The sequence below is a fragment of the Ovis aries genome, chromosome 2, assembly GCF_016772045.2.
Source record: "Ovis aries strain OAR_USU_Benz2616 breed Rambouillet chromosome 2, ARS-UI_Ramb_v3.0, whole genome shotgun sequence".
NCBI lineage: Eukaryota > Metazoa > Chordata > Mammalia > Artiodactyla > Bovidae > Ovis > Ovis aries.
The window spans coordinates 60,294,115-60,315,436 of NC_056055.1; the positions used below are offsets into that span (position 1 = coordinate 60,294,115).

Genomic DNA, 21,322 nt, shown 5'->3' on the forward strand with positions numbered 1-21,322 from the left:
GGTCTTCTGCAAGCATCCATGAAAACTGACAGACTTGCTAGCTTTCAAGTAGGGTAAAATCTAAGACCTTTGATAGGTCTAAGAGCTTTGATGTTACACTCTTGGGGAAATATGCTTTTTCAAACAATGTGCATTTATAAACTTTGATTAACATAAAAGCTACATTTTTCTAGTCTTAAAGGTGGTGATAAAATTAAGAGCTATAATGATAGTCAATGAGTTTTTAAAGATAACTGGTATAAATTAATATTCTCAAGTCTTGGTAAATAGAACAATTATTAAAACTTTTCTTCCATTTTTGCCTTCTTTTATATCTTCATTAACTGTTTAATCTCACATCAAAACATATTTAATAATTATATAAAATTTTAAAGTACATAGTAAATATAATTAACGGAAGTCTCAAAGAACTGTCCCTAATTTTAAATGAGATGAAACTAAGTAAAACTAGGTTTCATCCATGTGGTCATTTACAGAAGAAAAATCAATAAAAGGTTCTCCATGCCTGAATTAGAGGTATGAAACGGCAACCCACTCCAGTATTCTTGCCTGGAAAATTACATGGACAGAGGAGCCTGGCAGGCTGCAGTCCATAGGGTCACAAAAGTGTTGGACACGACTGAGTAACAGAGCGCACATGCCTGAATTAATGACATGAAAAGTTCTACCGAAAATGTTTTCCATTTACTCATTACACTACTATATCACAAAATGTCATTTAAATAACTAACTCTTGCATTTCATTCATGCCTGGAAATAGTATTCATCTTCTCAATTGCCATCACTTTCTCCCCTGAGGCTAGGCAGCTGATGGCCTAAAACAATAACTAAAACCTACCATTTCTGCACACAGGCTTGGCAGGACCCATGAAATACACCCCAGTCTGCACTATTTCAGAGGGGAAAGCTTAAAGTCCTTCTAGAGGAAAAGAAAGGATCCACAGAGGCTTCCTCGATTGCAACCCACCTGAATCCTGAAAATGGGTAGGATTTAGACACTAGGAAATAAGAGAGAATATTTTGCTGACGGAGTGAAAGTCTGAAGCAAAGGAAGCTGGAAAGGAAGACTAGATAGTGATGTGTAACAGAAGCAGCTTTAACAAGAAGAGCAAGGTAAGAAATAATAGCTGTTTACCACTTAGGTTCCTTAACCCTGCTGCTGCTGCTGCTGCTGCTAAGTCGCTTCAGTTGTGTCCAACTCTGTGCGACCCCATAGACAGCAGCCCACCAGGCTCCCCTGTCCCTGGGATTCTCCAGGCAAGAACACTGGAGTGGGTTGCCATTTCCTTCTCCAATGCATGAAAGTGAAAAGTGAAAGTGAAGTCGCTCAGTCCTGTCTGACTCTTAGCGACCTCATGGACTGCAGCCCACCAGGCCCCTCCGTCCATGGGATTTTCCAGGCAAGAGCACTGGAGTGGGGTGCCATCGCCTTCTCCGTCCTTAACCCTAGGGACCTTCTTTTAAATTCTATTATGACACGAAGTCTGTTTCTCAGTTATAGTGAACCACAACAATGAGTAGATGTTTAAGCACGTTTGTGGAAACTAAAGGCCAGGTTTCAGCGAAGAAATCAGAAGAGCGATGATAAACAGGGGACACATACCCATTCCAAATGATTAAAACTCTCACTCATAATAAAAAGTCCTTCTGAGAAGCCGCCCAGAAGGCTGTGGAGAAGCCCAGCACAGAAGGAGCAGTGGTGGTAGCCTGGCTCCAGGAACACAGCTCTGTCCTCCCTGGACTGGCTTCCCATTCCATCCATCAAATGAGCTTTGCTCAGTAATAATGAAAATGCTCAACCCCAGAAAGGAAGGAAACCTGGGAAGAACCAAGATACTGTTCTGAAAATATCCTTTGTGAATATACGGCAAACAATAAGTACACAGAGATCACAGAGTAGACTTAATCTGTATGTTCTCTGAACGCTTTCTTTTCCTCATACACCCTTTATTATACACACACCCTCTGAATGTTCTTCATCTGGATCTCTCTTTACATACTCAATGACAGCTTGAAAGAGTGAAATAAAACTTAATAAATGCCCTGGGTTTGTCCTTTTCTCTAAGAACCTAGAGTTACACATTCATGGAGTCAAAAAAGAAATAGGGCACCAGCAGCACCAGACAAAATCAAAATGAATGAACTGAGGGCCGCCCTTCCCACTCTGTTGTCTGTGTCCTTTGGCCACCAGAGTGGGGCCTGTGGCTAAAGAAGCAGAGCTTGAAGACACTGGCTCCAGCTCACGAGGAAATGAGTGCAGGGAAATACAGCTGGTCAACTCAGACAGGATTCTACAATTACGTGTCCCCTGAGGCCTACTATGTGTTTTCCACAGCAAAAAAAGTCCCATTAATCCCACCACAGTTGGTACCAATAGTTTCTCAATATCCTTCATTCAACTTCTCTTCAAATTTACAATTTAGTGGTAGAAGTATATATAGGTTTACCCATACAAGTTGTATCCATTTCCTTAAAAGCCAAAAGAATGTCCACGATTGTACTAAAATATCAAAATTAGTGCATTATATTAGCAATTAGGAAAAGCAAATGATAAAACGAGGGGTGTGTGTGTGTATGTGGAATATTCTTCAGCCTTCAGAAGGAATCAAAATCTGACACAAGCTACATTCATCTTTGTTAAATGAATAAGCCAGTCAAAGAAACACATTACTGTATACTTCCACTTATAAGGGGTACCTAGAGTAATTAAATTCATAGAGGTGGAAAGTAAAATAGAGGTCACTACAGCAGTGGGGGGGGGGGCGGAGAGGAGAAGTTATTGTTCAGTAAGTACAGAGTTTGTTTGGGATGATGAGAAGTTCTAGAAATGGACAATGCAGATGGGTGTACAACACTCTGAATATACTTGACGCCACTGAATTTCCCCTGACTCCATTCGTGACACAGTTTTATACTTGAGGGTTATTTTTTTTTTAAGCTCTGTTATGATTTTTAAAAAGATGCCACTGGCTTGTACCTTGACACCTTTTACAGTAGGTGTGTACATTTAGGCAAAAATGTTACTTAGAAGAGGCTTTTTAAAGTAAGAGAAATTTGTTAGGAGTATAGGCAGGAGTGACCCCAGGTGGTTTGAACACACAAAGACAGACCTTTCCAAGTCTCGTGCCATGAAAACTTGGAGATAAAGAACAAAGATCATCTGTCTGGCTGTCTCTCAAAGACCAGTGTGTTTCTTATTGCATACGAGGCTAAAGTATTACCCCAATTTCCTTCAAGTACAAGTAACAGCTAAATGTGAAATGGAAAAAACCTATCCTCTATGGTACTAAGTTCATTCACAGAGGTGGACCTCATCAGAGTTGAATAGAGCTATATCTATTTATACACAGACATATACACACACAGAGTTTGTTTTGTGAAGGAATCTTCAACCTCCTCACCACTACATGCCAAAATAAGTATAAAGGGTCTCATTGTTCACTTCAAAATTCCAGACTGAAGAGTAATAAACTTTTTCTTTCCTTTTTAAAAAAATGAATAGTGGGTGGTTTATAATACTGAAGAGAGCACTGAATAAAGCATAGTTTCATAGAAATAAAATTTTAGGTTTCAAAGGTATCTTAAGGTTCATTTTCCCTACTTTTACTAAATAATTTTAAAGATGAAAAAATTAGCATACAGAGTGCACACGGCTGGCAAGGTCGCCCAGCAAGAACAATTCTTAAGCAGAAACATCTTACCAGTGGCTCTGGTTTCTGTCCCACCCAATCATCATGAAGCCCACAGGTCCCGAATTTTTTGAAATCTCAATTTTAAATACTCTCGGGTTTAAACGCTTCCTTGGTTCCAAAAATTCTAATTCTAAAATACTAGATTCTGTCTTGCTTTTAGAAGAATTCCCAAATTTGCAGATCATACCACCTGTCTGGATTTTCGGCTTGCTAAGCAAAATCATCAGAGCAAATATTCTCAGTCCATACAGAAAAATAAACAATTAACCATCAGCAGGGATGAGAAGTGCTCTCTTTGCCCAGTTTCCTTCAACATGTTAAAATCCAACTCCACCTCTTGCACACGGTCCCTTTTCTGAACCACAGTGATTGCCCCCTTCTTTGAAATCCAATATCATTCACTATAGGAAGCCACAGAGGAAAACAGTGGTGTGAAGTCAAACACAGTTGAGAATAAATGCTAACTATGCCAAGTCCTAAGGAGTAGCTTCAGTAAGCTACCTAATTTCTCTGAGCCTTAGTTTCCTCATCTGAAAAATGAAGCTTATAATCCCCTATTTGGTTGGTGGTGATTCAAAAAACAAAAACAACCTATAAAGCAACTAACATGGTAATTAGTATGCATCAGTTTGTCAGTAAACAAGGGTTATCACCATCATTGGTCACTTATTTCCACAGATCCCCATCTCTGAACTGATCCAGGCACCTGCTTGGTCAGCTCCTAGTAATCAGTAATGTAGCCTCACCCTTCACTCCCACCCCTCCACCACCACACCACCATCCCTCCCCAACCCTACTCACACTGCCTCGTGGGCCTTGCATAGGCTTATGCAACCAGTAAGGACTCAAAGAATGAACAAAAACAAGTCTAAATATTGAAAAATCCACTCCCTTCCACTCCAAAAAAGGTAGGGTGGTATCTTGGATGCTTCTTGTTAACTGGGCCTTCTACCTCAGTCTTTTCCAGATAAGACTAAAGTACAGGACTTAAATGCTCCAAATTATAGTCTGTCAGTGAGTGTAACATGAATTCAAAGCACTCTGTGTTGGATCTCACAAAATGAACATGTACAAACAAACCCCAAAGGACTGGCCTCATGCTGGGTGGCTCCCATCCTATCTTCAGGATTGACCTACTTTTCTTAACCTTTCTGCACTTCAGTCTCCTCACCTGTGCACAAGGGCAGATGAGTTCAGTGAGGGGAACCTACACCTGAGTGATAAAGCATTCTGCTGTTCTTCAGCAGATGGATAATGGACAGGACCAGGTGTGAGAAGGCTGAGTTTTGACTGAGTTGAGGGTCAAGAGAGCACAGAATGGTAGGGAAGTCCCACTGCAAGACAAAATCTAATTAGAATGTATTTCCACAAGTGTGAGATCTTACTTTTCTTCCCACATGGACAGCTTTGAAAATGACAGGCATTTGATGCATTTACACACTGTGTGTTCGTTACTATGGTGGCTTCTTGTTTGTAATTTCCTTTGTTGTTGTTGCTCAGTGACCAAGTCAGGTCTGACTCTTTGCAACCCCAGGGACTGCAGTAATTTCCTTAAAGACTGATACTAAGTTGATGGTGCTCATACAAATGAAGTGATTGCAGAATTAAGGACATTTTAAAAATTTTAAGGAAATGTTAGGCAAGTTCTTTTTACATACGTTTTCTCTGTAACAGTTAAGGAAACTGAGGCATTCACTGCTCTGATGACCATCTACTGGTGATCTGCTCCAGCTAACCAGCAGGAAAGAGGTGAGGTGGGGCTCAACCCACAGCTGACTCTGGGGAGAGAGAAGAGGGAGCAGAACAGTCTGACTTTCTAGCCAAGAACCACACTGGATCCAGTTATTAACAGCTTTGAATTATACCTTGCCCTACCTCCTCACCTTACAAGGAGCCCCAGAACCTTCCAAGTCGTCCCTCAGGAGTAACTATGACACAATCTGCTCCTAAAGACTTCAGACCAAAGGTACAGCAGAACAACTTCTTCAACCCTCAGACACACATATGTGAGCTGAGCCAATGTTCCCTTTAAGAAGCTTCATAAACTTGAGGGGCAACCTATATCTATCATTTTATCTAAATGACATTCAGGTCCAGTTGTTGAATTTGAAATTATTGCCCAAGAGTGAAGGAATTCTCTATGTAATGACAGAAAAAATGGTGTTTGAGATGAACTGGCATTCAGACATGAGCTATGGACATGTATGAATATACTTATATCTTTGTTTTCTCTTAGCTTTTCCTCGGAATTCCAGGAGGACTCTTAGATCAAAACTTATCAATTTCCATGGCTCTTGATGCTCTTTCAAACAGACTATAGTATTTACTTAAACTGAGTACCCTAATATCTGAATATCATTGTCTCTATATTAACTCTATAATTTTCTTAATTATGTAGTACATATTCATATACTGTGTAATTATTTTTGACCTATTCCAACTGTAAAATGATACAGCAGAGAGGCTTCATTTTGTATTTCTTTCGTTGCTAGTGGCTCGATATGAGTCTATCTACATGTGAGAGAAAGGAGTCTGGTAGCAATGATTTCTACTCTAGAGCCAGACTATCCAGTTCAAAAACTGGACACAATCATCTACCAACTCAGACTTTCTTAAGCCCTTAACTGCTCCAAGTTTCAGCTCCTTCACTGGTTAAAATAATAATAATTTTAAGCAATTTATTTGGGTTAAGGATCCTACATACATTAGTTTTTAAAGAGAGTAAGTGAGCCAACTGGTAATATGCTTACACTATATTTGATACAACTAATGCTCAAAATTCTCCAAGCTAGGCTTCAGCAATACGTGAACCGTGAACTTCCAGATGTGCAAGCTGGTTTTAGAAAAGGTAGAGGAACCAGAGATCAAATTGCCAACATCCACTGGATCATCGAAAAAGCAAGAGAGTTCAAGAAAAACATCTATTTCTGCTTTATTGACTACACCAAAGCCTTTGATGGTATGGATCATCACAAACTGTGGAAAATTCTTTAAGAGCTGGGAATACCAGACCACCTGACCTGCCTCTTGAGAAATCTGTATGCAGGTCAGGAAGCAATAGTTAGAACTGGACATGGAACAACAGACTGGTTCCAAATAGGAAAAGGAGTATGTCAAGGCTGTATATTGTCACCCTGCTTATTTAACTTATATGCAGAGTACATCATGAGAAACGCTGGGTTGAATGAAGCACAAGCTGGAATCAAGATTGCCAGGAGAAATATCAATAATCTCAGATATGCAGATGACACCACCCTTATGACAGAAAGTGAAGAAGAACTAAAAAGCCTCTTGATGAAAGTGAAAGAGAAGAGTGAAAAAGTTGGCTTAAAGCTGAACATTCAGAAAACTAAGATCATGGCATCCGGTCTCATCACTTCATGGCAAATAGATGGGGAAACAGTGGAAACAATGACAGACTTTATTTTCGGGAGCTCCAAAATCACTGCACATGGTGACTGCAGCCATGAAATTAAAAGACACTTAATCCATGGAAGAAAAGTTATGACAAATCTAGACAGCATATTAAAAAGCAAACATTATTTTGCCTACAAAGGTCCGTCTAGTCAAGGCTATGGTTTTTCCAGTAGTCATATGTGGATGTGAGAGTTGGACTATAAAGAAAGCTGAGCACCAAAGAATTGATGCTTTTGAACTGTGGTGTTGGAGAAGACTCTTGAGAGTCCCTTGGAGTGCAAGAAGATCCAACCAGTCCAACTTAAAGGAATTCAGTCCTGAATATTCATTGGAAGGACTGATGTTGAAGCTGAAATTCCAATACTTTGGCCACCTGATGCGAAGAACTGACTCATTTGAAAAGACCCTGATGCTAGGAAAGATTGAAGGCGGGAGGAGAAGGGGACAACAGAGGATGAGATGGTTGGATGGCATCACCGACTCAATGGACATGAATTTGAGTAAACTCTGGGAGTTGGTGATGGACAGGGAGGCCTGGCATGCTGCAGTCCATGGGGTCGCAAAGAGTCAGACACAACTGAGCAACTGAACTGAACTGAACCTTGCTATATAATGAACCTTCAATGAACATTAGCAGTTTATTATGATTGTTTATATTTCCTCACCTGAACACTGTTCAGATCTTTAACTCAAACCTAACCCAGGGATTGAATCTGCGTTGCCTGTGTCTCCTGCGTTGCAAGTGGATTCTTAATCCGCTGGGCCATCAGGGAAACTTGTAACTTTTTTCAGAGGCCCCCAAATAAGAAACTGTATTTGAAGTTTATTAACAAATACCTAAATACACTTAATTTAACTCCACAGGAGCTATTATACAAAACACTATATTATACAAAAAGCTATTACACAAAACCTATTATACAGGTTCTGAGGAAAATGCATCTCCCTAATCTCAAAGAATTCACACAAAGGTTATTTGCTGAGCCTTCTGGGGGAAATTATAGGCTTGGCTAAAAAAAATATAGTAAAAAAACTATTTTGGAAACAATGCATCCATTGTAAAGCTGAGAGAAACTTGAGATTCCATCTATTCCTGCTAGAAACACCAGCTCTGGGGGCAGTTACTATGCTGTGAAGGTGGGGTAGATTCTGTGGTCCAAAAAATTGAGAAATGTGGTCAGAAACAAAGTCAGACAAAATGCTGCATTGCTGGGCTTCTTCCTTATGGCTCTTAAGATGGCAATGCTTACCATGAATGTCTAAAGACAGGGTCAAGGGACAAGAGTATTCAGCATTTCCAAAACTTATTTGACCAAGAACAAACTTTAGAGCCCCAGGTTACCAGCCCATAAGGAAAAAATTCAGCTAGTTCCAAGTCCCACCCTCCTCTTTAACTAAACAAGCTGGGCCACAGGGAAACAAGCGACTTTTCTAAGGGTCAACAATGAGAGGAAAGCTGGGTGTTCACTCTGAACTTCACCGTGTCAGAATGTGCCTTTTCACACTCTACTGCTTTCCCTCAACCCAGTTTGGTGGGAGAGGAGAGTTGGGGGATAAGAGGGGGCTATCCACAGAGGTTCAGAAGGGAAATCTGATTCCTATGTGGTCAATGGCCATTGAATGTCTTTCTTTTTTTTTCCCATCTGTTTTCAATACAGGTCAAATTTCACAACCAAAAACAGGAAAAAGAAAAATCTTTGTATAAGTCCAACAAGAAATCTAGTGTATGTTTCTTACATTACACTACATTTTTAACCTCCCCATCCCACCTCACCCTCAATAGTATTAATAAGGAGCATGGTCAAGCTTCCTCATAAGGCTGACTTTCACCAAGTTCCAAAATCACATCTACCATCAAACACTGGGCCCTTTGCTAATGGGTCCAATTTAGCCCAGAGGACAATCCTCAAAGTGACCAGAAACATCTAAGGATGTTATAGAACCAAACTCGGGTCCACACATCTGTGCCAATCTACTGACACTGGGCTATGGTGAAGGAAAATGCATCCTTATTGTAAGTCTGGGGCTGCCAATGCTCAAAAAACCCTGAACTCCTCAATGGTTTGGAGGGAAGTTTTTATAGGCAAAATTTGGGGATAGGTCTGCAGGGTATGTAACCTTCCTCCAATCGGCTGGGGATGAGGAAGAAACGGGGTGCTGTTCCAACAGTCTCAATCATCAGCCTCCTGGCTCTAACCAGTCTGGGGCCCACAGACCTGTTCTCAGCCTGAAGTTTATCACCCTTCGCCCGAGTGTGAGGCCGTGTTACTGAAGAAGAGCTCAGAAATCCCCTCGAGGAACTGGGATGGCTGCACCATTGTCTCTTGACTGCTTCCCCTTTGTTTCTGCTTACCCTCACTCCTCTAATGAGTAACTGAATCTGCCCTTTGGAACTCAGGGAAGGTCTAGGAGGCTAAAATCTTTTTCCTACAAGCAACAAGTGGGGGTGAAGAGGAAAAGTTAGAATTTTACATAACCTCCTATTCCTTCTGCCTCTGTAACTCAGCTCGCTCCTTGCAAAGTCCAGATCATGTAGGTCTCAGAAAGTGGGGACTCACAATACTAGGAACCGGAGCTTATCTCATTCGCCCCTGTCCTGCTCTTTGCAATCCGCCAGCCCATGCAAACCCACGAACCGACTTAATCACACCTGTCCATGTGTAAAAACTCTTTCAGAGCTCAGAGCTTGGAGTGTTAACTCCTCTGGGTCCACCAGCATAATAAACCTGAGTTCTCCAACTCTCCAAGGGCGGTGCTTGGTTTCTTGAATACCGGTTTCTGCAACATTTCTGGCGGCCCCAGCGAGATCAATCACGCCGGCCCCTTGAGCTGCTGGACTGGTGGCTCGGCCAGGCTGGAGCGAAGGAACCCTGAGGTGAACGAGCAGGACACCACCGGACAGTATTCTGAGTTCTCTTTTGGACTGGTGTTCCGACTCTCTGGACAATCGAGCCCCGACCGGGCTCACTGGAGGGACGGACTAACTCACCAGGAATGGCCACAGGATCAGCTAAGGCCCTGGGGCCCCTCCCCAGTCAGGCCTATCCCAGTGGGTGGAAGAGGAGACTGATCACCACCTGGGAGCTCCCAGGAAGGGAGCAGCAGTTAAGGAAACCTGGGGACTTGGGAGAAGGGAGGCATTGGGATAGACTCTGAATGATTGTGAGTGCGTAACTGCTGACTGAATGGAGTGAGAGAAACTTTTTTTCTTTTTGGAAACTGCAAAACCGATTCTTCTTGTATATGCAATTAAAAGCAACTAGCTTGTTGAAAGGCCTGCCTAGGGAAAAGCTTGAAGTTAACCTTTTCCATGTCCTTGAAACACACAGCCAACTTTGCCTGACACCTCAGTCTTGGGCAAATTAGAACTTCAAGCAAAGAAAAAAAAAAAAAGGGGGAGTCAAAGAGGTATTTTAAATCTCAAACAGAAAGCTATAAGATCTCTGTCTGTCTATATTTATGTATGTCTCAGTGTATGTCTTTTGTTTTTCTCTGATAATATTGTTGAAGTTGTAAATGAGTTCTAATTTAATTGGCCTAAAGAAAAGTGCTTAGAAATCAAACAATTCTAAATACAAGAAAAATTAACCTAAATAAAATTCAGGTTCATGTAAACTGGGAAATATTCAATATTAAATATCTAGTATTAAAAAATAAATAAATATCTAGTATTGATGTTTGTTTGCTAATCTAATAAGGAAGTAGATGTATGTTTTTAATAAAGAAGATATAAAAAACAAAATCACATTTTATAAAGGGAAAAGAAAGTAGGTCTGATTTATACGTGGCTGTTACAGAAAGTGATTAAAAAGTTTGTGGAAAATTATGCATGGTTAGAATTAAGTTTAAAATAAATTTAACTAAATTTACCTAAATGAGTTTAAAGCAAGCTGGTGTAAAAACTTAAATTCAGCCTTTCTCTCTGTTAAGAGGACATACTTTCTTCAGATGTTGAACTGCTTTTAATTATAGATTTAATTTTCTTTACCTCTTAATTGATCTGTTCTATATTTACCTTTGAAATCTTCTGTTAACTTTGGCTAAGTAAATAACTTTAATTTCACAGTGACTTATATGATCCTGTCTGACAGTTATAAACCCTTGTGATATTTATTGACAAAACTTCCTAAATAACTTGACTTCCAGCTAACTTTGAGATGCTTCAGAGGGCCCCTGAGATATCCCAAAGAGCTATTAAGCTGCCTGGGTTCACTGGACATGTTAAATTACATGGGAAGTACTGTTAAAGGGGTGAAAAATCTTTTTAGGTTATACTGCATGGTTGATGTTACTAATATAAATATCCTAAATTTGTGTGAAATTCATATAGATCTGATATGCCCTGATAAAATATGGTCAATTATAATTCTAGTTATCATATTAAAGTGTTACGTATCACAACAATGACCAGGTTTCTTTGCCAATTACAATAGAATAAGATTTTAAACATGTCTTCTACGGTTTTACTCTCATGCCTTTAAAAGAATACTGCTAGTTCTTCAAGATATATGGAAAAGACTTTCTAAGATTAAACAGATAAACAAATTTTGTTATTAACAGTAAGCTGGTACCAGACTGGAATCTGGTCCTCTGTTCGGAGAACAAAGTTTACTTAGAATGCAGATTTTGATAAAAGACTATGAATTTCTTTGCCTTTAAGTGATTTATATTTGTTTTTAAAATCTTTTTGTTACTTTGGTAAAGTAAATAAAATTATTTAAGATTATGGTACATGTAGACAAAGTTCATTCTGCTTCTACAAAAAAATAACCCTTCACAGTAAGAATTTTGCTATCCTGATGTCCTTAAAACATGGCTATAGTCTGCTCCTAAATCAAGAAATTAAAAATGGATAAACAACAGCTAAAAATCAAAGAGCCAGGACTACGGGAAATCCAAGACAGCCGCTTGCCTTTTCCCAGCTCCCTGACAGACCTCATTTTTATTTGATGGGTTAAAGCCTTCCCTGGCTACGGTGTTAAGGCCTTCAAAATGAGCTCTCAAAATATATATATATATTTCACTGAATATTAAGTTCTAGTTTTGTTAATTAAGGTCTATGGTTACTAAGACTTACTTCTGAGATAGTTCCTTGTTATGTTATATTGCTAAAAGGTTTAATTAAGTTATTAAAAAGGACACTCAAATTGTTTTCAAAGCTTATCTCAATAACCAATCTTTGGATAAAGGTCAGATGCTTCATGATGTACAATCAGAAGATGAATACTTGGCTATAATCATTTAACTGAGTCAGATGACCTGGGGTATACCGGGCTATACCCAATTAAAGTTCTTGACTTAAATTCTTGCTTGTGACCTTACTAATAACTGCTAGCTATATTATTTTCTATGTAGCTTCTTTCAGAAGATTATTTATGATATCAAATGTGTGACTGAGCCTGTGATAAAATGCTGATACAGAGTTCCATATGAGAGCAGTAGCTGTAATAATGTAACTCTAGATATAGGAAGAAGCAACAAGAGGAAATATTTTCCTGGACCAAAAGGCTACTAAGACTTTTGGTTCAGAGACTTTGGCTACTTACAAGGCCTCGTCTAGTGACAACACATTGAGTGGCAGGTCAATGGAATCTTTGTTAGACCTGGGAATGAGCCTTCCCAGCACTGTGGGACATAATGACCATGAAATGCCCCCCAAACATGGTCAAATATGTGGCTATGAAGGGGCCTTGCTGACTGGAAGGCAGCCCTTGCCAGCTGCCTCTACAAAGATTAAATCACAACCACTACAAGATGCTGACCTCCAGCACCCCCTTGAAGGGAGTTCAGGGTGGAGACAAAAAATAAGGCACTCTGTGCTCTGGGAAAAACCCAGAAAAACAGGCCTTCAGATATGCAAATATTATCAGGGAGACATTTTTTATGAGTCCAAATTCTTGCATCTTCTCATACCTAGAGAAACACTAATGTCATGAACCAATGTCTGGACCTGGTTCTCCTGGATAGCCCCACCACAGCTTTCCTACTTCTATTAATCTTTGGGCCATATATCTTTAACTTTCTTAAGCTTGTTTCTCCAAGTAGTAGTACAACAAAAATATCCCCCAGCCAACACCCAGATAATGCTGGAACTAGCTGCCTTATCATTCTGTGGACTCATCGCCCTCCGTAAATGCATCCCGAGGTCCTCAGGCTACTCTCCCTTTGAGATCTTATATGGGAGACCATTCCAGTGATTAAAAAAAAAAAAAAAAAGCTCAAGGGAGACCACCAACAACTAACTGACCTGGAAATGTCCTGACACCTCCAGGCCCTGGAAAAGTCTTCTGCCATATCATCCAAGAAACCTTAGAAAGGACACCCATTCCTCTGGGCAGCTGGGTTCATCAATGGGTTAGATGGGTATGGGTTAGATTAAAAACAAAACAAACACTTCAGCCAGTTTGGACAGGCCCTCACAGGGTCATCCTGGCAACCTCTACTGCTGTTAAAGTTATAGGTGTCATCCTTTGGATCCACCACACCAGAGTCAAGAAGGCAGTGACTTCCTGTGATGACACCTGGAAAGCAGTTCGGGACCCCAAAAACCTCAAGGTCCGGTTCCCAAGACAACAACACTCACCCACGCAGGACGCTGAGCCCTGCTCTAGTCACTCTGGAAGCTGACTAGTCAACACACAGCAGAAGCCTGAGGATTCTTCAGCCTTGTTCCAGTCACACTCTAGCAGCTGACTGGTCAACACATGATGGAATCTTGAGGATCCAGCTATCGCAATATTAATGGATTTTCATTGTCAACCCTGGCCTCTATCCCTGATCAGTATTATTGCTGCTCTTCATTACAGGACCAACTAGACTCCCTGGCTGAGATGGTTTTACAGAATAGGAGAGGGCTAGACCTACTGACAGCTGAAAAGAGAGGACTCTGCCTCTTCTTGAATGAAAGATGCTGCTTTTATGTAAACCATTCAGAAATAATCAGGGACATAGTCCAACAGCTAAGGGAACAAATCATAAGAAGGAGAGAGAAACTAGCTAATTCCTGGGGAAATATTGGAACAATAATTGGAGCAATATCTGGAGCTGGGCATCGTGGCTTCTCCCTCTAACAGGTACTCTCTTCATGCTCTTTGTGGTGCTCTTGTTAGGCCCTTGTATTCTCAGTGCAATTACCCAGTTCATAACCTCTCAGATTAAATCCATAAAGTTACAAATGGTATTAGCTCAATATAGCCCCTCAAATGATGGGGAGCTCTGAATGTCCTACCAAAACACGAGATGATGCTTTCTACAATGAGTGATAGGAGCGTCAAGAAAGGGGAATGAAGAGGAAAAGTTCAAATTTTGAATAACCTCCTGCTCCTTTTGCGTCTGTAACTCAGCTTGGTCCTTGCAAAGTCTGGATTACGTAAGTCTCAGAAGGTGGGGACTCACAATACTAGGCACTGGAGCTTACCTCACTCACTCTTGTCCTGCTCTTTGCAATTGTCCTGCCCCTGCAAACCCACAAACCTGCTTAATCATGCCTGTCCATGTACAAAAACTCTGTTCGGGGATCATAGCTTGGAGTGTTAACTCTTCTGGGCCCACTGGCATAATAAATCTGAGTTCTCCAACTCTCCAAGTGGGGTGCTTGGTTTCTCGAGTACTGGTTTCTGCAAGGGGCACTCAAAGGCTCTGTCCTTGGGTGGGCCCCAGAGGGCCCTGCTTCGTTTCATGGATACTCAAAGGCACTCATCTTGATTTGTGCATGTGTTTGAAAATCTTGGCTTTTTGTTTTTTGTTTGGCCAGGCTGTGCAGTGTGCCCCATCTTAGTTCCCCCACTGGGGCTAGAACCTGTGCCCTCTGCAATCAGAACTTGGAATCTTAACAATCTTAACCAGATGAGATCAGGGTGCTCCGTCTATGTGGATGGATTGGGACAGTCTAGAGGCATGTCCTATGCTTACACCAAAAGGACACCGAAGCCTGACAAGTCTAGCAGCCTGGACTGTGCCTAGGGCGCATTCCTGAGTCCAGCTGCTGATTCCACAAAATTCGTGATTCCTTGACTCCAACACATTTGTCAGCTGAATCTAACAGTCAGCTGACTCCTGGAATGTTTGATTCCCTGTGCCTCAAGTCAAAGTTTCCTGGGAGGGGCAATCAGAGCCCCAACACAGGACATAGCTGACCTGAGACTGGCTTTTTAACAACCTTCACCTGCCTGAAGATCTGCAGCCCTCCATCAATCTCTGCTTGCCAAAACTACCCAAACCGGCTTGTGTGGGTTCACGGACAACAGCACTGACATGGTTAGTGAATAAAAGGATGGACAGCCACATGACTGAGAGCATTTACCTGTCCCAACGCAAAGAACTGATGACAAGACTTCTGCAAATTCCATGGCTTTTTGTGTTTGTATCTTAAAGTGTTCAAACTGGCTTGTTGAAAGGAAGTTTATGTACACATTTCAAGAGAAGACAGTATTCAATACTTTCCAGAGTGTGAACATTTATTTTTACTCTTATAACAATTTCATTTCCCACTGAATGAACTACAGGAGCATGGGGAAGAGGAAGTTTTAGATTAAAGTTTACAAGGAAGCAAGTTTCCAGACTACTGTGGGGCAGAGGGTGGGGGAGACAGCAGTTTGGCTCAAAGTTTTTAATGATAAGCTTGCAAAATTTTTACTACGAACAACTAAGAGTAAAAGCTTTCAGTAAGTACATTCATATATGCATATTTCTTTCAAAATTACAAGTACTACTGTACATATCTTTAAATGTACACATCTTTATCTGTACACATCTTTAAATGATGTGCATTATAAAATAAAAAGATGAAACAGTTAATTCAGTTCAGTTCAGCTTAATTAAGGCAAAAAACTTCTTGCTCACTACAAATTTGTAACTAATATTTGTAATGGAAGCAAAAAATTAAATATGGTTATCTTTGAAAACCCCAGTTAATTACTTTGCCATCAAGCGCTTGAATGACTGCTTCCAAGCTCAGTGTCCTCTAACATTTTGCTCTAATGGCTGTCTAGGGTGACAAGGACACATTGGAAAAACAGAACACTCTTAGCTCTCCTTCCTAAATCTTGATACTTACTTCTCTGTCTATCCACCAGTTGAACAAAGGTCCTGGATGAGATTCAGCTGGTAAGTGTCAATCAATTGTTCTTGCAAATTAGTCAGGTGTCACATTTTTATAAATTCAACAAATAGATCCAAAACTGACTGACACTCTTCACCTAAAACACTTTAACAGGTAGACAATTTTGCTTCCAATCTTTTTCTTTGTGGAGGGGGAGAGTTTTGGCTTTTTAAAACCTTTTTATTTTATATTATAGCCAATTAACAACACTGTGATAGTTTCAGGTAGACAGCAATGGGACTACATATACATGTGCCATTTTCCTCCAAACTCCGAAGTTTCGATGACTCATAAATCTACCGTATTTCTTGGCAACAGGTTCACATTCAATGCAAACATTTCCAAATGGTTATTTCCAAATGCCTCTGTAGCATAAATTACTTTTGAAATGTGGTCACTCTCCCTCTCCTTGAGTGAACTTCAAGTTTATCTTGGATCGTTCCTGCTCTACAAAGTAACAACTACTGAGGCATGGGCAGGGTGTGTGTGTCTGTGCGTGTATGCGCGCGCATGCTCGCGCATGCTCAGTCACATCCCATTCTTTTGTGATTCTATGGACTGTAGCCCACCAGGCTCCTCTGTCCATGTGATCCTCCAGGCAAGAATACTGGAGTGGGTTGCCATCTCCTTGTCCAGGGGATCCTTCCGACCCAGGGAAAGAGTCTCCTGTGGCTCCTGCACTGGCAGGCAGATTCTTTACCACTGAGTCACCTGGGAAGACAATCGCAACTACTGATAGGCACAGCAAAACTGGGAAAGGGCAATTTGGAAACCTTGTCTTTTGCTAAAGAAAAACGCAGACACTGGTAAACTCAATTACTCTTAGATGTGTGCCTGCAAGAGAACCAGGGAAGATAAGTGGTGGAAAGATGGTCACTTCCCCTGCCCAGAGCATTACAATGGATGATAAAGCATCTGCCATCTGAAGCTGTGATGCTTTTAGGACACATATCCAAGAAGGTGACTGCTCAACTTCAGCCCCCTGACTGAAGGGAGATGGGTGACAGAGAATGAATCTCAGGATACCTGTAACCCACTCACAGGTAAGTCTCCATTCACCATTTGAGAGGTGCCATGATTTAAAGCCTTTGTGTTCATAAAACCTCATAACTCCATGATATTGTTACTGGCAAACTGCAACACTTTCCAATACGCTTAGGGGTCCGGTGAGGATTCCTCACCTCTTCCTCCTGAGAAAATCACACTCCCCATACAAGACACCAAATCTAGAAGGCACCACACTACAGAGACTAGAGATAACATAGCTTGACTTCTTTCTTAAATGTTTACAAAATTATAAACAGAAGGTTTCATATGTTCCTTCAACATCCCATAGAATTGTCATTTGCCTCCTTCTTTGGCCGCTAACCTATTTCATTCATAAGGGTCTGGATCTAACTGTTCATACACAACAGGCAAATTCCAGGCAATGGGCTGGAGCTCAATGGGGCAAATGGCTTTAACTGGTCTGGTATCCCAGTGAGCGGCTCTCAGCCTTGGCTGTACACACATTAGAACCACTGGGAGCTTTCAAAGAATACCAATTCCCTTACCCGAGAGATTCCATGGAATTAGTCAGGAGTTTGACTTGAGTGCCAAGAATTTTTAAAGCTGCCAGGTGTTCCTATTGTACAGTCAACACTGAGAACCTAGACACAAACCTGCAAACTGACAAAGGAATAGGGAATACCCTTCCCCTCCAGAAGCCTTCCCGGCACCCACCAAGGGGCCTTGATGTTCATCAAAAGTAAGCTCTCAGGTGACGCCTTCAGGCATCAAGTATAAGGTCAAAGGCGATTTCAAGAAAAGACAGTGAGAGTCTATTTCAGGTGTATAGGGCTGAGCTGTTTTTAAAACACTTCTGACACCAAACATGGGGGATTTATTTTTCCTGCAGACACCAGCCAATTCTGACACCAAATGGGTACCCAAATATTCAGTTCAATTCTGTCATAAACTAGCTGGAGTTAGCCCAGATCCCATATATAAGGGCTTAGTCCCACAAGAATGCCTTCTGTGGGCATCAGCTGCAAATGGGGTGCCCAGACAAATTATAAATATGGGGGTTCTGTGAATTCAGGGCTTCTCATGAATCCCAAGGTGTGAAAATTTGCTTGCACAGGTAAGATTCCAGAAAACATTCTACTTACTACTACAGTTTATTAGAAAGAATACGACTTATGAACAGTCAAATGGAAGAGATACAGAGGGTAAGGTATGGGGGAGGGGTGCCAAGCTTCCTGGCTTCTTCTCTGGATAGGCTGCCTCTATTAGCACCTTGATGTGCCCATCAACCCAGAAGGTCTCCCAACAGCTTCTTCAAGTGTCTGTGTAACTCAATCCCTAGCACCTCTTTCCTTTCCAAGAGGTCAGCCTGTGGGGCTGAAAAGTCCCACCCTTCTAATTACTTGGTCTTTCGGGTGACCCTTGATTATACAGTGGAAGTGACAAATAGATCAAGGGACTAGATCTGATAGACAGAGTGCCGGAAAACTATGGTCGGAGGTTCACAACATTGTACAGAAGGCAGTGATCAAGGCCATCCCCAAGAAAAAGAAATGCAAAAAGGCAAAATGGTTGTCTGAGGAGGCCTTACAAATAGCTGAGAAAAGAAGTGAAAGGCAAAGGAGAAAAGGAAAGATCTACCCATCTGAATGCAGAGTTTCAAAGAACAGCGAGGAGAGATATCACTAATCCTTCCTCAGTGATCAAAGGAAGAAACAGAGGAAAACAACAGAATGGGAAAGACTAGAGATCACTTCAAGAAAATTAAAGATACCAAGGGAACATTTCATGCAAAGATGGGCTCAATTAAGGACAGAAATGGTAGGGACCTAACAGAAGCAGAAGATATTAAGAAGTGGCAAGAATACACCGAAGAACTATACAAAAAAGATCTTCATGACCCAGAATACCACGATGGTGTGATCACTCACCTAGAGCCAGACATCCTGGAATGCGAAGTCCAGTGGACCTTAGAAAGCATCACTACAAACAAAGATAGTGGAGGTGATGGAATTCCAATTGAGCTGTTTCAAATCCAGAAAGATGATGCTGTGAAAGTGCTGCACTTATTATGCCAGCAAATTAGGAAAACTCAGCAGCGGCCAGAGGACTGCTGGAAAAGGTCAGTTTTCACTCCAGTCCCAAAGAAGGGCAATGCCAAAGAATGTTCAAACTACCACAAAATTGCACTCATGTCACATGCTAGCAAAATAATGCTCAAAATTCTCCAAGCCAGGTTTCAACAATACGTGAACCGTGAACTTCCAGATGTTCCAGCCTGTTTTAGAAAAGGCAGAAGAAACAGAGATCGATTGCCAACATCTATTGGATCACAGAAAAAGCAAGAGAGATCCAGAAAAACATCTACTTCTGCTTTATTGATTATGCTAAAGCCTTTCACTGTGTGGAACACAACAATCTGTGGAAAATTCTTAAAAAGATGGGAATACCAGACCACCTGACCTGCCTCCTGCAAAACCTGTATGCAGGTAAAGAAGCAACAGTTAGAACCAAACATGGAACAACAGACTGGTTCCAAATAGGAAAAGGAGTATGTCAAGGCTGTATATTGTCACCCTGCTTATTTATAACTTATATGCAGAGTACATCATGAGAAATGCCAGGCTGGATGAAGCACAAGCTGGAATCAAGATTGCCAGGAGAAATTTATCAATAACCTCAGATATGCAGATAATACCACACTTATGGCAGAAAGTGAAGAGGAACTAAATAGCCTCTTGATGAAGATGAAAGAGGAGAGTAAAAAAGCTGGCTTAAAACTCAGCATTAAAAAAAACTAAGATCATGGCATCCAGTCCCATCATCTCATGGCAAACAGATGGGGAAACAATGGAAACAGTGACTGACTTTATTTTGGGGGGCTCCAAAATCACTGCAGATGGTGACTGCAGTCATGAAATTAAGATACTTGCTCCTTGGAAGAAAAACTATGACCAATCTAGAAAGCATATTAAAGAGACATTACTTTGCCAACAAAGGTCCATCTAGTCAAAGTTACAGTTTTTCCAGTAGTCATATATGGACGTGAGAGTTGGACTATAAAAAAAAACTGAGCACAAAAGAATTGATGCTTTTGAACTGTGATGTTGGAGAAGACTCTTGAGAGTCCCTTGGACTGCAAGGAGATCCAACCAGTCCATCCTAAAGGAAATCAGCCCTGAATATTCATTGGAAGGACTGATGCTGAAGCTGAAACTCCAATACTTTGGCCACCTGATGCAAAGAACAGACTCAGTGGAAAAGACCCTGATGCTGGAAAAGATTGAAGGCAGGTGGAGAAGGGGATGACACAGGTTGAGATGGTTGGATGGCATCACCCACTCAATGGACATGAGCAAGCTCCGGAAACTGGTGATGGACAGGGAAGCTTGGCATGCTGCAGCCCATGGGGTCACAAACAGTTGGACACAACAGAGTGACTGAGCTAACTCTTAACCAGCTTCTCTTCTTCCTCTGAGCACAATGATCAAACTCTCCAAGGCCAGCCCCCTCCCCTTCTCATTCTACACCCCTCTTTGGGTGATCTTTTTAAAGCATCTCTTCCTCTTAGGAACTGAGCTAGCAGTGTTCTGGAAATCTTTTTCATATGGTGTGTGCTGTGCTTAGTCACTCAGTCGTGTCCAATTCTTTGCGACCCCATGGACTGTAGCCCAGCAGGTTCCTCTGTCCACAGGATTCTCCAGGCAAGAATACTGGAGTGGGTTGCCATGCCCTCCACCAGAGGATCTTCTCAACCGAGGGATCGAACCCTGGTCTCCCACACTGCAGGCAAATTCTTTACTGCCTGAGCCACCAGGGATATGCAAGGACTATTTATTTGCAACTGCCTCGAAATATGTATTTCCATCCCAGATCTCTTTCAGGAGTTCCTTCTGCCTACTCCCTGACTCCACCTGGAATGCCTCAAAAGCAAACAGACTGAAGTGGAATTACTTTCCCTCCCCCACCTGTGCCAAACCCACTCCTCCCTTAGTCCCCTTCAACTGAAAATGGTTTCACCATCCTATCCCACTCAGGTATTTATGCTCAACTTTTAAATCATTTTTGATAGCTTCTCTCCAACATCTATACCCAAACAGCAACTACC

The 21,322-nt window shown here is 41.4% G+C and overlaps 1 protein-coding gene across 32 annotated transcripts in view; it reads right to left on the minus strand.

The window, feature by feature from the left end:
- GCNT1 (glucosaminyl (N-acetyl) transferase 1) overlaps positions 1 to 21,322 on the minus strand; it is a 43,709-nt gene that overhangs the window by 17,061 nt on the left and 5,326 nt on the right. For 18 of the 32 annotated variants that reach the window (XM_027964481.3, XM_042243330.2, XM_060409331.1 and 15 more), the window contains exon 3: positions 5,351 to 5,470. The exons of the other annotated variants lie outside the window; for them this stretch is intronic. The gene's annotated coding sequence lies outside the window, so the exon portion shown is untranslated. The remainder of the gene's footprint in view (positions 1 to 5,350; positions 5,471 to 21,322) is intronic. 32 annotated transcript variants of the gene reach the window in all.